Source organism: Halichoerus grypus, chromosome 14, assembly GCF_964656455.1.
Source record: "Halichoerus grypus chromosome 14, mHalGry1.hap1.1, whole genome shotgun sequence".
Taxonomy (NCBI): domain Eukaryota; kingdom Metazoa; phylum Chordata; class Mammalia; order Carnivora; family Phocidae; genus Halichoerus; species Halichoerus grypus.
In genome coordinates this window covers 3,884,759-3,901,881 of record NC_135725.1, presented here as the reverse complement: position 1 = coordinate 3,901,881, position 17,123 = coordinate 3,884,759, and the positions used below count along the sequence as shown (strand labels likewise).

The window sequence follows — 17,123 nt, the reverse complement described above, 5'->3', positions numbered from 1 at the left end:
AACAAACAGGGTTGCGGAAAGGGAGGTGGGTGCGGGGATGGGGTAACTGGGTGATGGGCATTAAGGAGGGCACGTGATGTGATGAGCACTGGGTGTTATACGCAACTGATGAATCATTGAACACTACATCTGAAACTAATGATGTACTATATGTTGGTTAATTGAATTTAAATTTTAAAAAATTTTTTAAAAAGAAATCTAAACCATTATCTTAGTGACTGCACCCTGTCTGGTCCTCCTAAAGCTTCAACTTTACTTTAAATCAAAGGAGCAGGAGAAAGTATATGAGTCAGTAGCCTGCTAGAGCCCCCAGCTTATTGTGAGAAAGCACCCCCCGCTATCGTCTGAATGTTTGTGTCCCCACAAAATTCACATGTTGGAATCCTACCCTCCAAAGCGATGGTATCGGGAGGTGGGGCCTTGGGAGGGGATCAGGTCACAAGGGTGGAGCCCCCATGTGGGATTAGTGTCTGTATGAAAGAGAGCCCACAGCATTCTTTCACCACTTCCTCCATGTGAGGATACGATGAAAAGTCTGTAACCCAGAAGAAGACGCTCACCCAAACATGCTGGTAAGCTGATCTCCCACCTCTAGCTCCCTGAACTGTGAGCAATACATTTATATTGTTTATAAGCCACACATTTGTGCTATTATGTTACAGCTTTCCAGATGGACCAAGACACAAAAGCCTAGATGGTACATATGGGGTTTACCAAACTTTCGAAGAATAAATAATCCCCACCTTATGTATCTCCAGTAAATAGAGAATGAGACATATATTCTAACTGTATGTAGCTAGTATAATCTATACCCAAAACTAGAGACAGGACAAGAAAAAAAAATCACAGATTTATTTCACTTATGAACCTAAATGTGAAAATCCTAAGTAAAATGCTTCTAATTGTGTAATAAAGAAGTAAAATATCATGAACAATTAGGGTTTATACCTGGAAAGTCAGGATGTTTCCATATGAGAAAATCTAATGATAAAATTTACTCCCTTAGTGGAGAAAAACCATATATTCTCTCAATGGATATGAAAAATATTTAAAAATATTCAGCATTCTCAGGGCGCCTGGGTGGTGCAGTCAGTTAAGCATCTGACTCTTGGTTTCAGCTCAGGTTGTGATCTCAGCGTCCTGAGATCAAGCCTGGAATCAGGCTCCATGCGCAGTGCGGCATCTGCTTGAGACTCTCTCTCTCTCCCTCTGCCCCTCCCCACTGAGCACGCTCGCAGGCTGTCTCTCTCAGATAAATACATAAATTAAAAAAAAAAATATTCAACACTCTCTCCTAAATAAGTGAGCAATTGAATTAACAGAAAATATTTCCTTAACTTGGTAGAGGCCATCTATCAGAAATCTACACGTGAGCCTTAAAGAAAAACATAAACAATTTGAATAAACAGTGAGACATACTATTCTGAAGGGACAATTCAATATCATAAAGATTTCAGTTCTTCCCAAATAACAGAAATTTGTTTCAGTCAGAATCCAAATAAGATTTTTTTTTGAGTTGGCAAGCTGAATATCAAGTCTACATGCAAAAGAAAGTGCAGAAGAAACATTCTGAAAAATTTGGAGAAGACAAGTAACAGATACGAAGAAAATATTTAGCAAGCAAAGGAATAGTATCCAGAATACATAAAGAGTGCCTACAAAATCATCAGAACAACTAAAGGAGTGATAAGTAGATGATTCACAGACAATGAAATATGGGTGGATAATAACACTTATGAAAATGCCCAGGTCTCGGGGAATTGCAAATGCAAATGAGAGTTTGGGTTTGGGGGCCATTGGATTGGAAACAACCTAAATATCTGTCAACAGGAGAAAATTGTTAAATCAATTATATTTCATTCACATAAGGAAAAATATATGTACATACATGTAGTTTGCTCCAAGACACTTGGTGAAGAAATCATGAGGACCATTACATATCAAGTCCATGCATCTCTACACGCCAGTGCCCAGCCCAGCCCAGTCCAGCCCAGATGTGCCCAGTTGTTAACTGTGGCCCAGAGACCAGCAGGGTGGGCCAGGAACTGCACCTTTTAAATTTGCTCAGGACACTAGTATATTACCTGAATCTTGGGCATGCGGGTCTATTAATAGTTTTTTTTTTTTTTAAGTGCCCTTCAATGCCTTCTAGAAAATGAAAATTATTCTGCTTTTGCTGTTCCTTTATAGAGCTGTTCAGCGTCCAATGTAGATGTTTCTTTCTGAAGCATATCCAAGAACTCTTCAGCTATCAACTTTAGCATTCTGGCTCCGTAGAAAAATAACAATGCTATATTAAGTTCCCAGTGCCAAGTAGGTGGCCAAACCATATATGTGACATTCTTAGTTTTTCAACAAACTAAATATGCCTGAGGCACATTTCCTGAATGCTTCTTCCAACAGCAAAAGCATGAAATTATCAGCCACACAGCAATTGACATTCCCAGAATGGCAGTTTGCATTCCGATGGGGGAAGAGGCTCAGAGGCCCAGGCCCCTTCCCCGCTGTGGTGAGAAGTATTCTGGGAAAGTCGTCCCACCTCTGGGACCCACTGTGTGACCTGTGCTCTGGTGGGAGGCGAGGGCTTATCAAGAATCAATAAAATGAATTTGAAAGGAACAAACACCAAGACTTGATCCAACGTTGATCCTCATTGTAACAACTTGTTTTGATTCTCTTGACTTTCTCCACCTCTAATTTTAGAATGGAATGAAATTATTTTTGAATGTGAGCTTATGAATTTCCTGGCCACTTTAAGCCTTTAAATATTTAGCACTTTCTCTCTCAAGAAAGAAGAAACTCTAGTAACATGGAAATTCATAGCTCTGAATAGACACAAGTCAGTGACTTTTTATATACACAGGGTGCCAGACTCCAATTTGAAAATCTCCAGCAGCTTATCTGCAAGCAAGTTGAATCCAATGCTTCCTGACTCATTGTCTCATCAACATACGAAGTTTTTGAAGAGAAACCCTCTTAACTCCATGACGGAGGGAGCCCTGGTGGTGGCGTGGCCAGTCTGTCCTCACCGCGCCCTGGGCGGCCCTCGGGGCAGTGGAACGTGGATAGGACTCTGATATGGGAACGTGGGTGGGACTCCGACATGGGAGCGCGGGTGGGACTCGGATATGGGAGCGCGGGTGGGACTCCGACACAGGAGCGTGGGTGGGACTCGGACACGGGAGCGCGCGTGGGACTCGGACACGGGAGCACGGGTGGGACTCCGATATGGGAGGGCGGGTGGGACTCGGACACGGGAGCGCGGGTGGGACTCCGATATGGGAGGGCGGGTGGGACTCGGACACGGGAGCGCGCGTGGGACTCGGACACGGGAGCACGGGTGGGACTCCGATATGGGAGGGCGGGTGGGACTCGGACACGGGAGCGCGGGTGGGACTCGGACACGGGAGCGCGGGTGGGACTCCGATATGGGAGGGCGGGTGGGACTCGGACACGGGAGCGCGGGTGGGACTCCGATATGGGAGGGCGGGTGGGACTCGGACACGGGAGCGCGGGTGGGACTCCGATATGGGAGGGCGGGTGGGACTCGGACACGGGAGCGCGCGTGGGACTCCGATATGGGAGGGCGGGTGGGACTCGGACACGGGAGCGCGGGTGGGATTCGGACACGGGAGCACGGGTGGGACTCCGATATGGGAGGGCGGGTGGGACTCGGACATGGGAGCGCGGGTGCGACTCTGATATGGGAGGGCGGGTGGGACTCGGACACGGGAGCGCGCGTGGGACTCGGACATGGGAGCGCGCGTGGGACTCGGACACGGGAGCGCGGGTGGGATTCGGACACGGGAGCGCGGGTGGGACTCCGATATGGGAGGGCGGGTGGGACTCGGACATGGGAGCGCGGGTGCGACTCTGATATGGGAGGGCGGGTGGGACTCGGACACGGGAGCGCGGGTGGGATTCGGACACGGGAGCGCGGGTGGGACTCCGACACGGGAGCGCGCGTGGGACTCGGACACGGGAGCGCGCGTGGGACTCGGGCACGGGAGCGCGGGTGGGACTCGGACATGGGAGCGCGGGTGCGACTCCGATATGGGAGGGCGGGTGGGACTCGGACACGGGAGCGCGGGTGCGACTCCGATATGGGAGGGCGGGTGGGACTCGGACACGGGAGCGCGTGTGGGACTCCGATATGGGAGGGCGGGTGGGACTCGGACACGGGAGCGCGGGTGGGACTCCGATATGGGAGGGCGGGTGGGACTCGGACACGGGAGCGCGGGTGCGACTCCGATATGGGAGGGCGGGTGGGACTCGGACACGGGAGCGCGGGTGGGACTCGGACACGGGAGCGCGCGTGGGACTCCGATATGGGAGGGCGGGTGGGACTCGGACACGGGAGCGTGGGTGGGATTCGGACACGGGAGCACGGGTGGGACTCCGATATGGGAGGGCGGGTGGGACTCGGACATGGGAGCGCGGGTGCGACTCTGATACGGGAGGGCGGGTGGGACTCGGACACGGGAGCGCGCGTGGGACTCGGACACGGGAGCGCGGGTGGGACTCGGACACGGGAGCGCGGGTGGGACTCCGACACGGGAGCGCGCGTGGGACTCGGACACGGGAGCGCGGGTGGGATTCGGACACGGGAGCGCGGGTGGGACTCCGATATGGGAGGGCGGGTGGGACTCGGACATGGGAGCGCGGGTGCGACTCTGATATGGGAGGGCGGGTGGGACTCGGACACGGGAGCGCGGGTGGGATTCGGACACGGGAGCGCGGGTGGGACTCCGACACGGGAGCGCGCGTGGGACTCGGACACGGGAGCGCGGGTGGGACTCGGACACGGGAGCGCGCGTGGGACTCGGACACGGGAGCGCGGGTGGGACTCGGACACGGGAGCGCGGGTGCGACTCCGATATGGGAGGGCGGGTGGGACTCGGACACGGGAGCGCGGGTGCGACTCTGATATGGGAGGGCGGGTGGGACTCGGACACGGGAGCGCGGGTGGGACTCGGACACGGGAGCGCGGGTGCGACTCCGATATATGCCTCTCTTTGGTTGGTGTCTGACCCAGAAAACCGGGCACGTTGCCAACATTATCAAGTCAGACTTTATTGTTTGTCCTTAAGCCAAGAAAACACAAAATGCCCTTTTCTTTGTTGCTCCATTCAGTTTTAATTTGATAATCCACCACCACCCCAATCAACCTAACGCCAGGCAGGGTCCCTAGAGATCGAAATGCCCTTTCTGCAAGCTAAGAGGTTAAAAAAGAACCAGAAACGTACCACAGAGCCTCATGGGGGGGAGGGGAGGTAGAAAAATAGGCAAAACATCTTTAAATGTGTGAGAAATTCTTAGAAGTAAGGGGTGCACGGAGGTCAGACCGTTTTCCTATTGAGGCCCGCCGCGCTCCCCCGCCTGAGGTCGGGCTGGGCCGGTCCCGGGGTTGGCACCAGATCCCGTGAAATCTCAGGGCGCCGTTTCGCTCCCCTGGCCACCCTGATCCATCACCCTCTCTGCCTGGCTGAGTCGAGGGGCCTCTTCAGCTGTGCTTGAGCTGGCCTTCCCAAATGGAATGCACTTCTCCGAGCGAGGCTTCGCTTTGTAGCTTCATGGCAACACCAAACACAGTTGATTTCCATCTGCAGGGCTGCTTGTCCTATTTACTGTCCCTCCCTGGAGCTTAACCTCATTTAAAGGCTGACTTTGTCTGCATGATGGGGTCACCCGAAGCCCCCTCCTGGCTAGCCCGCATTCAGCCGTCTGGTGGGCCAGCACATCGTCCTCTCTCCCGGGCCCCCTGCACCTCAACCCCAAGACCCGGAGGCCAGGCCTTACGAGTGGTCGGTTAGTTTCCACCCTCGAGCTCCTGTCTCCAGCCAGCGTGGCTGGTCTGTACTCAGCGTTTTACAACCAGCCCGTCTCAACATTCCTGAAATCCCAGGGAGAATCTCAAAATAGAAAAAGAAATGAGAATTTAAATTAGAAACCACAGCCCCTTGCACAGCCTGCCAGCTTTGGGGGCAGACGGGGTCCCACCTCCTCCTCCCCAGGACGGTCCTGGTTTTCTACACAGTGTTGCAATGTGGGAGCCACCCTTGGGCACTCGGGACTCAGGCACGCAGGACTCAGATGGGCCTGTTGGGAAGGGAAGCGGGTGTCTAGCCGCTGAGGTTGGGTGAGCGTCCCCCTGCCTTGTGAGGAGGGAGGACACCCGGGTCCCTCAGCACCACCTTCCTTCCAGCCACTGCCGAATGAGAGGCAAGGGGGACATGGGGGTAGGAAATTCAGATTGGCTGATTTGCCTTCTCGTCTTGGGTCTGGGGTGTTTTACTGTGAACTGAGCCCTTAGAGGATTTCGAGATGGGTCACACCACAGAAGAGAGTCACCTTTGCTGCCGGGAGGGGAATACAGAGCTCTGTCTCTGCGCATGGCCAGTGTCACCCAGTGGCGAGTGGCAGGGTAAGGCCCCAACCAGGGCTGCCTGCAGGAAGGCATCCTCTGGAAGGTGGCCCCTCCCTAGCCCCTCCCGGCCCAGGGGGACTCTGGACTCGGCTCCACCTGGACCTGTGTCCGGCCCGGGGCTCGTCGAACTGCAGGTAAAGTCTCCTCGATAGATGGCACACCCCTCCTGTGCTCTCAAGTTCTCACTCTCTCTCAAGTCCCTCTGGCTTCTTTCCCTTACCCACTTTGGAAAGGGCTGGCCAACTCCATGTGAACCCGTGAGCTCCCCGGGGCTCCCCGCTCTTCCTCACCTCCTCTGTTTTCTGAGAGGAGACCCCAAACTAGGGTAAAGCCCAGAAAGAGAACTCAGGATGCACAGATCGAACTGACTGGAAACATCAGACTCTAATTCTCTACTGTGGTTTTAGCTGCATTTGCGAAATCTCCTGCTGGCCGGGAAGGCAGTCCTGGGCCCTGTGCTGTCCTTTCATCCCTTGGTTCCCTCGGGAGCGTCTCCCACGAAGTCCTAAAGGATCTCTGAAGGCACAAGAGGTTACGCTGGGCTGCCTGGCAAAGAGCAGAGACGTCCTGGGTCCCTTCCCAGCTGGAAGTCCAGCCTCGGGGTGAGTGCTGGAGAGAAGTCCCCGCGGGATCAGGGTCTCCAGGATGTGCGCCCGCAGACCCCCCATGCCCCCTGCACCTGCCCCCAGGGCCTGGTGTGTGCCTGTCCTGGCCAGACCAAGGACTGGAGAGCTGCAGCCGTTGCCGAGGCCAGTGGAGCGCGTCCCTCTGCTCAGCCTCTCCTCAAAGCCTGTGGACACCGCCTTCCTTCCTGGGCAGAAGCTCCTCTTGACTCACACACGTTGTTAAGAAGAAACAACAAGCTCAGATGGAGTCATTTGCTCCCCATGACAGCAAACCCAGGCTTAATTACAGTTTCGACCTCTCCCAGGAATGTGACCTTTTCACAATCTGACACTTCCCTAGCGGCGCTGGTGAGGTCATCCGAATGGTAAAAGCCGTGGTGCCTCCTGTCCCGCAGCCCTCCCCTCCCACCCCCCAAAGCTGTCCTGGCCTCAAACAATGCTCTCTCTTCTCTTGCTCACAACTTCTTGCCCCACCCTCCTGCCTATAAAAACCTTCATTTCCTACAATTCCTTATACCAACGCTCCGCTTGCTGGATGGGACACTGCCCAGTTCATGAATCGTTCGATAAAGCCAATTAGATTTCCAAACCTCCTCGGTTGAATTTTGTCCTTTACCAGTGAAGACCCAGCACAAACGGTAAGGTGTTCCCGCCAGCACCCCTCTCCCCCCAGATCGGGGCCACCCCCCGCAGCTGATGTTCTGAAACTCAGTCTGTCCTGGCAGGACCTCAGGCTTTACCGCCACCGGAGTCCCCGCCCTGGCCTCCACCACCCTGGAAGTGACTTTCAGTTTTCTGGAGTGGGGCAAGGGCTGAAGGGTCCATGCCCTGTCCTTCCTGGGTGGTGCCCTTCGCTAGAGCGCCCTGGAGGGCCACGGGGGTTGGAAACCCGCGGCCCTCACCGCCTGCACAACAGGCCTGGGTTTGGGAGTGCTACTCTGGGGCTGGCGTTGTGAAGATAACCCGATAGGCCCTTTTCTTTGATGGTGCTAAAAATGCAGGCATTGACTATGGATTGACATAAGTGGGTCATTGGCTGTGGGTTCGAGCTCACGGAGCCTCTGCGATATCCGCCTTGCGTGGGGACACCGCTGTCCCTGCCCCTCCGTGTGGCATGCGTGCAGTCTCCAGAAAGGTGTGTAGCGCAGATGCAGAGGGCACTCCAGTCTGAAAGACTGAGTTGGTCAAGTCCGTACACCCTAATTTCCTTGGCATGGCACAGGGGCAAAGGTAGTCCCCGCTGTGTAGAGTTCGGAAACTGGAAGGTGCACAGCCCGGAGCCTGACAGAGAGTGAATCTTTCACAAACGTCATTTATGTCCAAGGTCCTCACTACTGATGTTTAACATCCTTGCTGAATGATTCGGAGCTTTCTTCTCTCCAGGAACAGTTGGCCATGTGCTCTGTCGAAACCCGTCCCTGTGAGCTCGATGCCCTTCTGCTGTCCACGGAGTGAGCGGTTTTCCTCTGGAGCAGACAGCTCGTCAGTTCTAGAACGAGGAGAAGGAGGCCGGAGGGTTCTGTGCATCTGCAGGGAAGCGGGAGCGCTGCTGGCCTGCCGGGAGCCTTCCTTGGCTCACTTTGTCTTCCGAGGAGACCGCAGATGGCTCTCCACGGCTAATGCTTTTTCTATCGGGAACCAAGAGGGAGTCCCCTCCAGCGCGTGGCCAGTGAATATTTGCAAAGAACACAAAGGAATGAATGATTTCCTTCTTTGTTTTCTGTGAGGGTGGAGGTAAGCCAATGGTCAGAGCTGGAGGTCACCTGGTCCAGACGCCAGGCCTGCTGCCAACTTTGGGTTAATCATGTGGCCCATTTGTGTCTTCCCAGCCCCACTTACCAAGTTGTTCTAACTCCCACCTCCCAGGAGCGGCAGGTGCAGAGAGAGAATACAAGGCACTTAGCACAGGAGTGAGGTGTCCTTCCTAACACCACCCGCAGCCTCCAAGCGTCCAGCACTGTCCCCCCGGCTCACATCCCCGCACCCCAACTGCCTGGTGGGTGGCGCAGAGCCAGCCGCCCTCCCATTTTGGGTCTCCGACAGCGGTAGCACTAATACTGCGTGTATTTGTTGGCTAGCTGTATTCGAGCGGAGCGCCTATTTATGCTTGTGTGTGTGCTCAAGGATCTGCATGTGTGTCTCCTGCAGCCTCAGGGCCCCTCTGTGGACGTGTTTTGTGTATTTAGACCTCTCCGTGCCTACCACGTTCCTCACCCGTGAGCATCTTCCGTGCCTGGCTGATGTGGTTTAAATTCCTAACGTTTTTGAGCCAGCCAAGGGCATCCAGTCGTCTTTGCCTTCTGTAGTGTTCCTGATGAGTAGGGGAAAGGGCTGAATGAGATCTTTTTGAGTGCTGTGAAGGTAAGTCGTTTCTAGGCTGAGAGCAAGCGGGAGAAATGGCAGCATGAACGTTAATTAGGGGGCTGAGGCACACTGGGGACCAAGAAAAGGATCCGAAAACGAGCCTTCTCTACCTGCGCTAGAAGCGCACCCCCATCCCTTCACTCCCCTCCCCCCACCCCATTAAACCCAGTCCAAGGAAAGAATTATGGCTCGAGATCATGGGTACATTTGCAGAGTCCTGGGCAGAACGTCTCATTTGGGGTTGGAATTGCAGGTTGTAGGTGTGACAGAAATGATCCGTGTTCCACTTGTGGGTACTCTGCTGAGGGCTGCAGTGGGGCTCTTTCTCAACACCTCTGTCCATCATCTGGGGCTCGGAGATGAGAGATGCCCAGTATGAGAGGCTGTAACACCGCCCAGGGCCAGAGTGACCAACGCGGAGGCCCCGTGCTTACCTGCTGCAAGGGGTACTCGTCCTCGTGGAATCTGGGTTCTTCTGAAAAAAAGGCCAGTGGAAACCATTCTTCATTTTAGCCAATCATACAATGTTCTTAGTATAAACCTGAGGCAGGGATCACGTGGACTCTCCCTGTAGCCCCTCACTGCTGGACCCTCACTCCTGATCCCTCATTACCGGCCCCTCACTGATGACCACCTCTTTCTTTGGGGCTTCCAGGCATCATGCCCCTGGCTTTCCCTTTGTTGTCGTTGGTTCCTCCTTGGGCTCTTGCCTATTTCCTTTCCACAGAGTGCTGTTCCTACACCATCTGATTCTGGCTTTCCTCACAAGGACCCTGACATGAGGATTGGAGAGCAAGGTGTTCATGTGAGAGACGGTTCCAGAAGCACCCTCTTGTGCGAGGGGCATAAGGCAGAGAGGGGGCGAGATGGGAGCAGGGGTCCCCTAGCCTCACTGTGGGCATCTGGATCCCACTGCCCTCAGAGCCTTGAACCCAGTGGAGAACAGGCACCGCAGGGCTGTCCTTCCCGAGGGCTGAGGGAGCTGGGACGTGTAGCCTGGCAGGCTCAGGCCCTGGGGTGTACGCTCAGGCACAGGGACAGGGCTCACAGAGGGACCACACTGGCTCAAACGTCCAGGTCATCCTACAGCCCAGGGATGGACACTGTCTGCAGGGATTAACCTCTTCAAAATCAAACGAAAGCAGTGACAACAGCAACAGTGAGAGAGCTCAGGAATCACGAAATAGTTGGAAGGTCCTGGGTGCTGGCCCCTCGTGCCCACCTGGGCCCCCATTGTCCCCACACTTCACACAGTGACCTGTGGTTATCCGACTTGTGTCTTTCCTTCTCTGTCAACTTCCATGGGAGACTCTGCTTCTTCTCACTGTTGCTCCAGAACCTAGAAGCATCCGTGGTGCTCAGTAGATATGTGTTCGGTGTACAAATAACCCATTCATCGTACTTCATATGAAAAATACACTTTCCGTAGAGCTGGCAACTTAATTAGGAAAAATAGAAGTGTTCCTGGACATTTTAGTAGGGATATGTGATTACTCTGGACCAGATCATTGGTTGCAAAAACAAAAACGTTGATGTGCCCTGTGTAGTTGGCTCAGTGGCTGGTAGTCCCCATAACACACGTCACCGGGGCTGGCTTCAGGGCCCACGCTTGGAGGCAGCCGGGGCTGGTTTTCATTCTCTGCTATTACCATTCTGAAATTCTTAATAATCCTTGAAGAGCAGGCCCCATATTTTCATTTTGCTCCTGGCCCTGCAAATGAGACCGCTGACGCTTGGGGTCACACAGGTTAGCATTCCTGAGTACAGACCCAAACCAGCATTTTCTCTCTTTGTGCATCTTTTCTGGAGGGTCAGCCACAGGGTCTGGGTGGGGGGCATGAGCATTGCCTGGATGTTTCCTGGGGCCAGCTCACGGTGCTGATTTACACGAGTGGCTACGGGGCGCCATCCCCCCATCAGATATTCAAGGTGCTTCTGCTGTTCCAGAGGCTGGAGGCTGGTGATCTGCACCCCAGCACGGCAGCCAGGGTGTCAGACCTGCAGCCACTCTTTGGAGACAGTGGCTGTGGGTTCATGTGCTGAGAGGCAGGGCTGTGCCTGGTTATGTCAGGATGAGCTTTCCCCAGGAGACTTCTCTGCAGGGTCTTTAACACCCCCAGTTCACAAGAACTGCGGCAGAGCTGTGCAAATGCAGTCCCTCGGGCTTCACTCCCAGAAACTCAGATGGGGGCCTGGCGGTTGCAGGAGTTTGTTTTTAACAAGCTCCTTGGGTTTGTGAAGGACAAAGCTGTGAGGGACGCTCAGCCACAGGCTTTCTCTCTGACACTTCATTATGAAAAATCTCAAACATATAGAAAAGTTGAAAGGACACTCTAAGGACCACCAGTATCCTCACCACCCAGATGACGCAATTAACGTTTTGCTACATCTGCTTTATCACAGGTCAGTCCTTCCATCCATCCATCCATCCATCCATCCATCCATCCATATATCCATCCATCCATCCAACCATCTCTCTATCCATACATTCATCCATCCATTCATCCATCCACCATCTCTCCATCCATTCATCCATCCATCCATCCATCCACCATCTCTCTATCCATCCATTCATCCATCCATCCATCTCTCCATCCATCCATCCATCCATCCATCCATCCATCTCTCTCTCCATCCATCCATCCATCCATCTCTCTATCCATCCATCCATCCATCCATCCATCCACCATCTCTCTATCCATCCACCATCCATCCATCCATTCATCTCTCTATCCATCCACCATCCATCCATCCATTCATCCATCCACATCCATCCATCTTACAGACTTCAGTATACTCCACTCACAAACACTTCCTGCTCAGATCTCTGATTTTCCATGAATAAGCAAAACGTGTGTAGGCAGCAAATGTTTGTGAATGCATAAGACACACCATCAGGCTCGTAGACTAACCCCCCCGCCCCCACCCTGTTGCATCCTAGTGAGGAGTGACTTCTTTATCTGCCTTTCTGGGCTGTTGTCATCAATCTCTGATACAGGTTTCTTTCATTTGCCACAAATATTCATTTGCCACAAATAACTCCAATTCGTATAGAAGTACATATAAGAAGAAGTAAACAACAAAACCACATACGTACTATAAAAATAACCTCACTGTTTTTGAGAGTGCTTTGCCTCATTCTCTGTGCTGCTCTTACTCCTGGTCTTCTAAGTGCAGTATCTCTGAGATACAGTGTTGTCAGTCTGTTCTGTGCTCGGGCAGCATGGACACACCCCTTGACCGGCCCTTGGGGTGATTTTGGAGTTGTCACATCTGCAAAGGACTGCACCAGCTGCCCAGTCTGTCTGGAGTTCCCCAGCTCTTTGCCCAGTGACACTTCAGGAATGCAGGAAGAATGTAGGTTACCTGAGAATTTGAGGGCAATGTGAGGCTTGACAATCCAGCGCTTGGAGCCAATCCATTTGTACTCCTTCCGAAAGCTCTTGTGGGAATGTGGCATAATTTAATTGAGCTAAGAAAGCTCATTACCAGAAAGGTTTGTGGAAGGACTGCCCAAGGGCAGGTAGGATGCAGCCTCACCGGAAAGAGAAGCAAGGAAATCGTAAGAGAACTCTAAACATAAGATGAGCATGAGTTCCTGCATTTTTCTTGGCAATCTTATGGTCCTGTCAACGGGGGGGAGGGGAGGGAGGGGGCAAAGCTTGTTCCTGACCTGCTGCCCTGCCCAGAGCCCCGGTCTGCGCTCTCCTGGTGTCAGCCTGTGAGTTGGGACCAAGCGTGTACTGCCTCTGGTTCAAACCCCAGCACCCGTGTACGCACATGAAAATCGATCCACCTGCTAGCTCAGGAGCTCGAGGTCTGGCTCTGTCCTGACAGTCAAGGGAAGACAGAACTCACAGCAGAATTTAATATTTGATAAATAACATTCTTAAAAGGCAACTCTCAAACCCTGCATTTGAGCTACAGAAAGCTGTAGACGAATACACACATACACACCTACATCTATTCAGATCATTGGAGACCGAATACTTGCACATATATTAAAGTTCCAGGTAGCATTAAATTGCCTTTAAAAATTAAGCATTTTAGGAACAAATATTTATAAGCCATATTATACCTTTCCTTTCCTTCCTTTTTTTTTTAAAGATTTGTTTATTTATTTGAGGTGGGGGAGGGGCAGAAGGAGAGGGAGAATCTTGAAGCAGACCCCCCGCTGAGCACAGAGCCCAAGGCCAGGCTCGATCCCATGACCCTGAGATCATGACCTGAAGTGAAATCAAGAGTTGGCCGCTCAACCACCTGAGCCACTCAGGTGCCCCCTTTTCCTTTCCTTCTTGAAAAGAGTTTTCTGGGGCGCCGAGGTGACTCAGTTGGTTATACATTGACTCTTGATTTTGGCTTAGGTCATGATCTCAAGGTCCTGGGATCAGGCCCCTCGTCCAGCTCCAGACATGGAATCTGCTTGTCCCTCTCCCTCTGCTCCTCCTCCTGCTCATGACCATACTCTCTTTCCCTCTAAAATAAAGAAATATATAAAATCTTAAGAAAAAAAAGAGTTTTTGAAAACAACTTGACCTTTTCCTAATGACTTAAATCACTTCCTAGGAGAGGTGCCAGGTGAGCTCCAAACTCCACAGCTCAGGAGCCTCAACAGAGAATTCATAAAAGCTGGCTCTGCTCTCCCCCAACCTTCACCCCACTCCCCACCCCCCACTGAAACAGAGCAATCAGAGAGGAAACCCAGGTCCCATGGACACCATGGATAACAAAACTAGGTGACAGGGTGTCCCCACCAACCCCTCCGCCAAACAAGTGGGCAGCGATAAACCACCAACAACCAGAGTCCATGGCATTGACATGGGTGTGGGTAGATAAGGAGGACGGGCGGAGGGGGTCGGGATCTAAGGATCTGAGGCAGGAAAATGCCAACTAGTCCAGCAAGTGTTTGCTGGAGAGGGTGGCCAGCACAGCTATAGCACACTGGCGTTGTGTACGGCCCCCCTGAGGTCACCCGGGCGAGGCCGAGAGCCCGACCAACAGGCCGGAAGGGCTGGGCACGGGGCACAGGGCTTCCTTTTGTTGTGATGAAAATACTCTGAAGTTAGATAGTGGTAATGGTTGCCCAACATTGTAAATATATGAAAAGCCACTGAATTGTACACTTTAAAATAGTTACAACTGGGGCGCCTGGGTGGCTCAGGTGGTTAAGGGTCCGACTCTTGATTTCAGCTCCGGTCATGACCTCAAGATCGTAAGATTGAGCCCCAGGTCAGGCTCCTCACTCAGTGGGGGAGTCTGCTTGGGGTTTTCTCTCTCCCTCTGCCTCTGTAGATGCTTCCTCTGATTTGTTACTTTTTGTTGGCACCTGTGGCCCGAGGAGACAAGTGTGTTTGACTTGACCTGAATTCACTTTCACATTTACTTCAGGAAGAAAGCAGGCTCTGATCACCAACCAAAGGGCACATACTCCAGTCTAGACCAGGGCTCTAGACCCGAGCCAATCACTGAAATCCCCTGGGAGCTGTGGAACCTTCTAACAACAGTCCCACCCCCTAAGATCTTGCTGTGGCCCAGGGGTGGTAATGTTCATGCAGAGCCAGAGAAATGCCCTGGACCTGGGCATCAGTAGCCTCGTCCCAGTGGAACGGCCCTGGGGACCCTGGGCATCAGTAGCCTCGTCCCAGTGAAACGGCCCTGGACCCTGGGCATCAGTAGCCTCGTCCCAGTGGAACGGCCCTGGGGACCCTGGGCATCAGAGGCCTCGTCCCAGTGGAACGGCCCTGGGGACCCTGGACATCAGAGGCCTCGTCCCAGTGGAACGGCCCTGGGGACCCTGGACATCAGTAGCCTCGTCCCAGTGGAACGGCCCTGGACCCTGGGCATCAGTAGCCTCGTCCCAGTGGAACGGCCCTGGACCCTGGACATCAGTAGCCTCGTCCCAGTGGAACAGCCCTGGGGATTGCCTTGATCTTGCAGCTATTCACAGGACGTAAGTCCCTTAGGCTCCCTCTGTCCCACCGTGCAAGTCACTGTTACATATAATTTGCACACATTTAGGCTGTGTTTCTATCCAAGGTTAATCTTTTTTAATTAGCAAAGCTGCTCTATTGTAGGAGACAAGCAGTGACCCTTAAGTGGTAGCTGGCAGAACTGAAACAAGGACATGATTTTCCCCTGGAGAGCTTTCAGCAAAGCCATTCTAGCAGCAGGAGAAGAAACAGCACGGGACGCGGGAGACTATGGCCGGTGAGTGCTTGCAGTCTACTCCAGGGCCCCTCTGGAAGAAGGGGTTCCCTCGACACTGAGTTGACTGGTCAACCACAGCTGTCCTCTGGTGTCCGGACTTCGGGATGGAGAGACGGGGAGGCGAGGACAGTCTGCACAGTGGACAGCTCAGGCTTTACGGTGCACTGGCGACCCCAGCCATCCGGGTAAAGCAGCCCTGGGGCGCGCTGCTCAGTGACAGGGCCGAAGCTAGGTGTCAGCCATTCCTGCTCCCCTGCCTGTCCCTTCCCAGCACCCTTCCTCACCTGCGTCTGGTCCACGCCGAGCCGCACCCACGTAGCCGCTAGTAATAATCAAAAGAGACCCCGCAAAGGACCTGGGCTCAAACCCAAGACAGGTGAACAACACACACTCAAAACGGCTAAAAGCCAAAGAAAATATCGAGCCCGTGCATCTCCATGAAAGTCAAAGGTAAGAAAAAGATGTGTCCTTTGTAGGAAACACCCAAGGGCGAGGTGCAATACTACAAAGGCTGCCAACTAGTCAGGAGCAAGAAAACAGCCAACAAACAAGGACTCAGCAGATGTGGCCCCGGGAGCCCTGCCGACAGGCAGCTGGAGGCGGACCCAGCGCCTCGGGAGCTGGGATTGGAGACCTGGCGGCGGGCACCGAGTCTGCTTAAATATAGAAGCGCAGGCAGCGCGCGTGTGTGGAAACTCCAGATAGGGAGCAGGATGCAAACGCTCCAGCATGACAATTTAGAGATAATTATATAATTAGCAAGAATTTGGAGATGCAGAGAGAGCAAGAAAAAGGAAACCGGTATAATTATGCTGCTTTCCTCGCCTCTCCCAGCATGAGGACAACAGATAAAGCTTCAAAGTTATAATTCAGCATATAGTGATTTAAGTATATTATATCAGGTTTCAAAGATAATTGTGGAAGGACTAAAAGCATTGCCAATTATCAGAAACCCCATAACGTTGCCAAGACTGGGCTGGCACGGGGGTCCGACGCTGTTGGTGGAGTATCAGTTCCAGCCGTCTCTCTGGGGGGGAAATGTTTTCAATAAATATGCCACTCCTTGGAATTCGTCCAACAGATTTACTTACACAGTCTTTGTGGGGGGGAGTCCTCGTGGCGGGCAGACACCCTGTGTGCACATTCGGGGACGCCTCCCCCAGGCCAGTAGCTGGGCGTGTTTCAGTCCCTGTAATACACTCTTGATAACTAATCATCACAGGGAAGTCACTTGCCCACATCCACCATTTTCCAGCTATGTGGCCTTGAAAAGTCATTGACTTTATCTTCACTGGTTTTTTCTTTGGTAGACTGAGGTTCAACACTAGCGTCTGTTCAAGGCTGTTGCAGTCACCCAGAAATACAGCGTCATGGTGCAGCTCATTATTACGCTCATGGGTTGGGTAGACTGGGAATTCAGACAAGGTGAAGAGGGGTGGTTTGCCTCTGCTCCACCATGCCTGGGACCTCCACTGAAGGACCCTGAGTCTGGGGCCCGG

The 17,123-nt window shown here is 53.0% G+C and overlaps 1 long non-coding RNA gene across 1 annotated transcript; it reads left to right on the top strand.

Annotated features, from left to right (window-relative positions):
- Positions 1–13,098: 13,098 nt before the first annotated feature.
- LOC144380157 (uncharacterized) lies at positions 13,099–16,693 on the top strand. The gene is made up of 2 exons (XR_013443984.1): positions 13,099–15,367; positions 15,492–16,693. It is a non-coding gene; the product is annotated as an uncharacterized LOC144380157 (long non-coding RNA).
- The last annotated feature ends 430 nt before the right edge of the window (positions 16,694–17,123 follow it).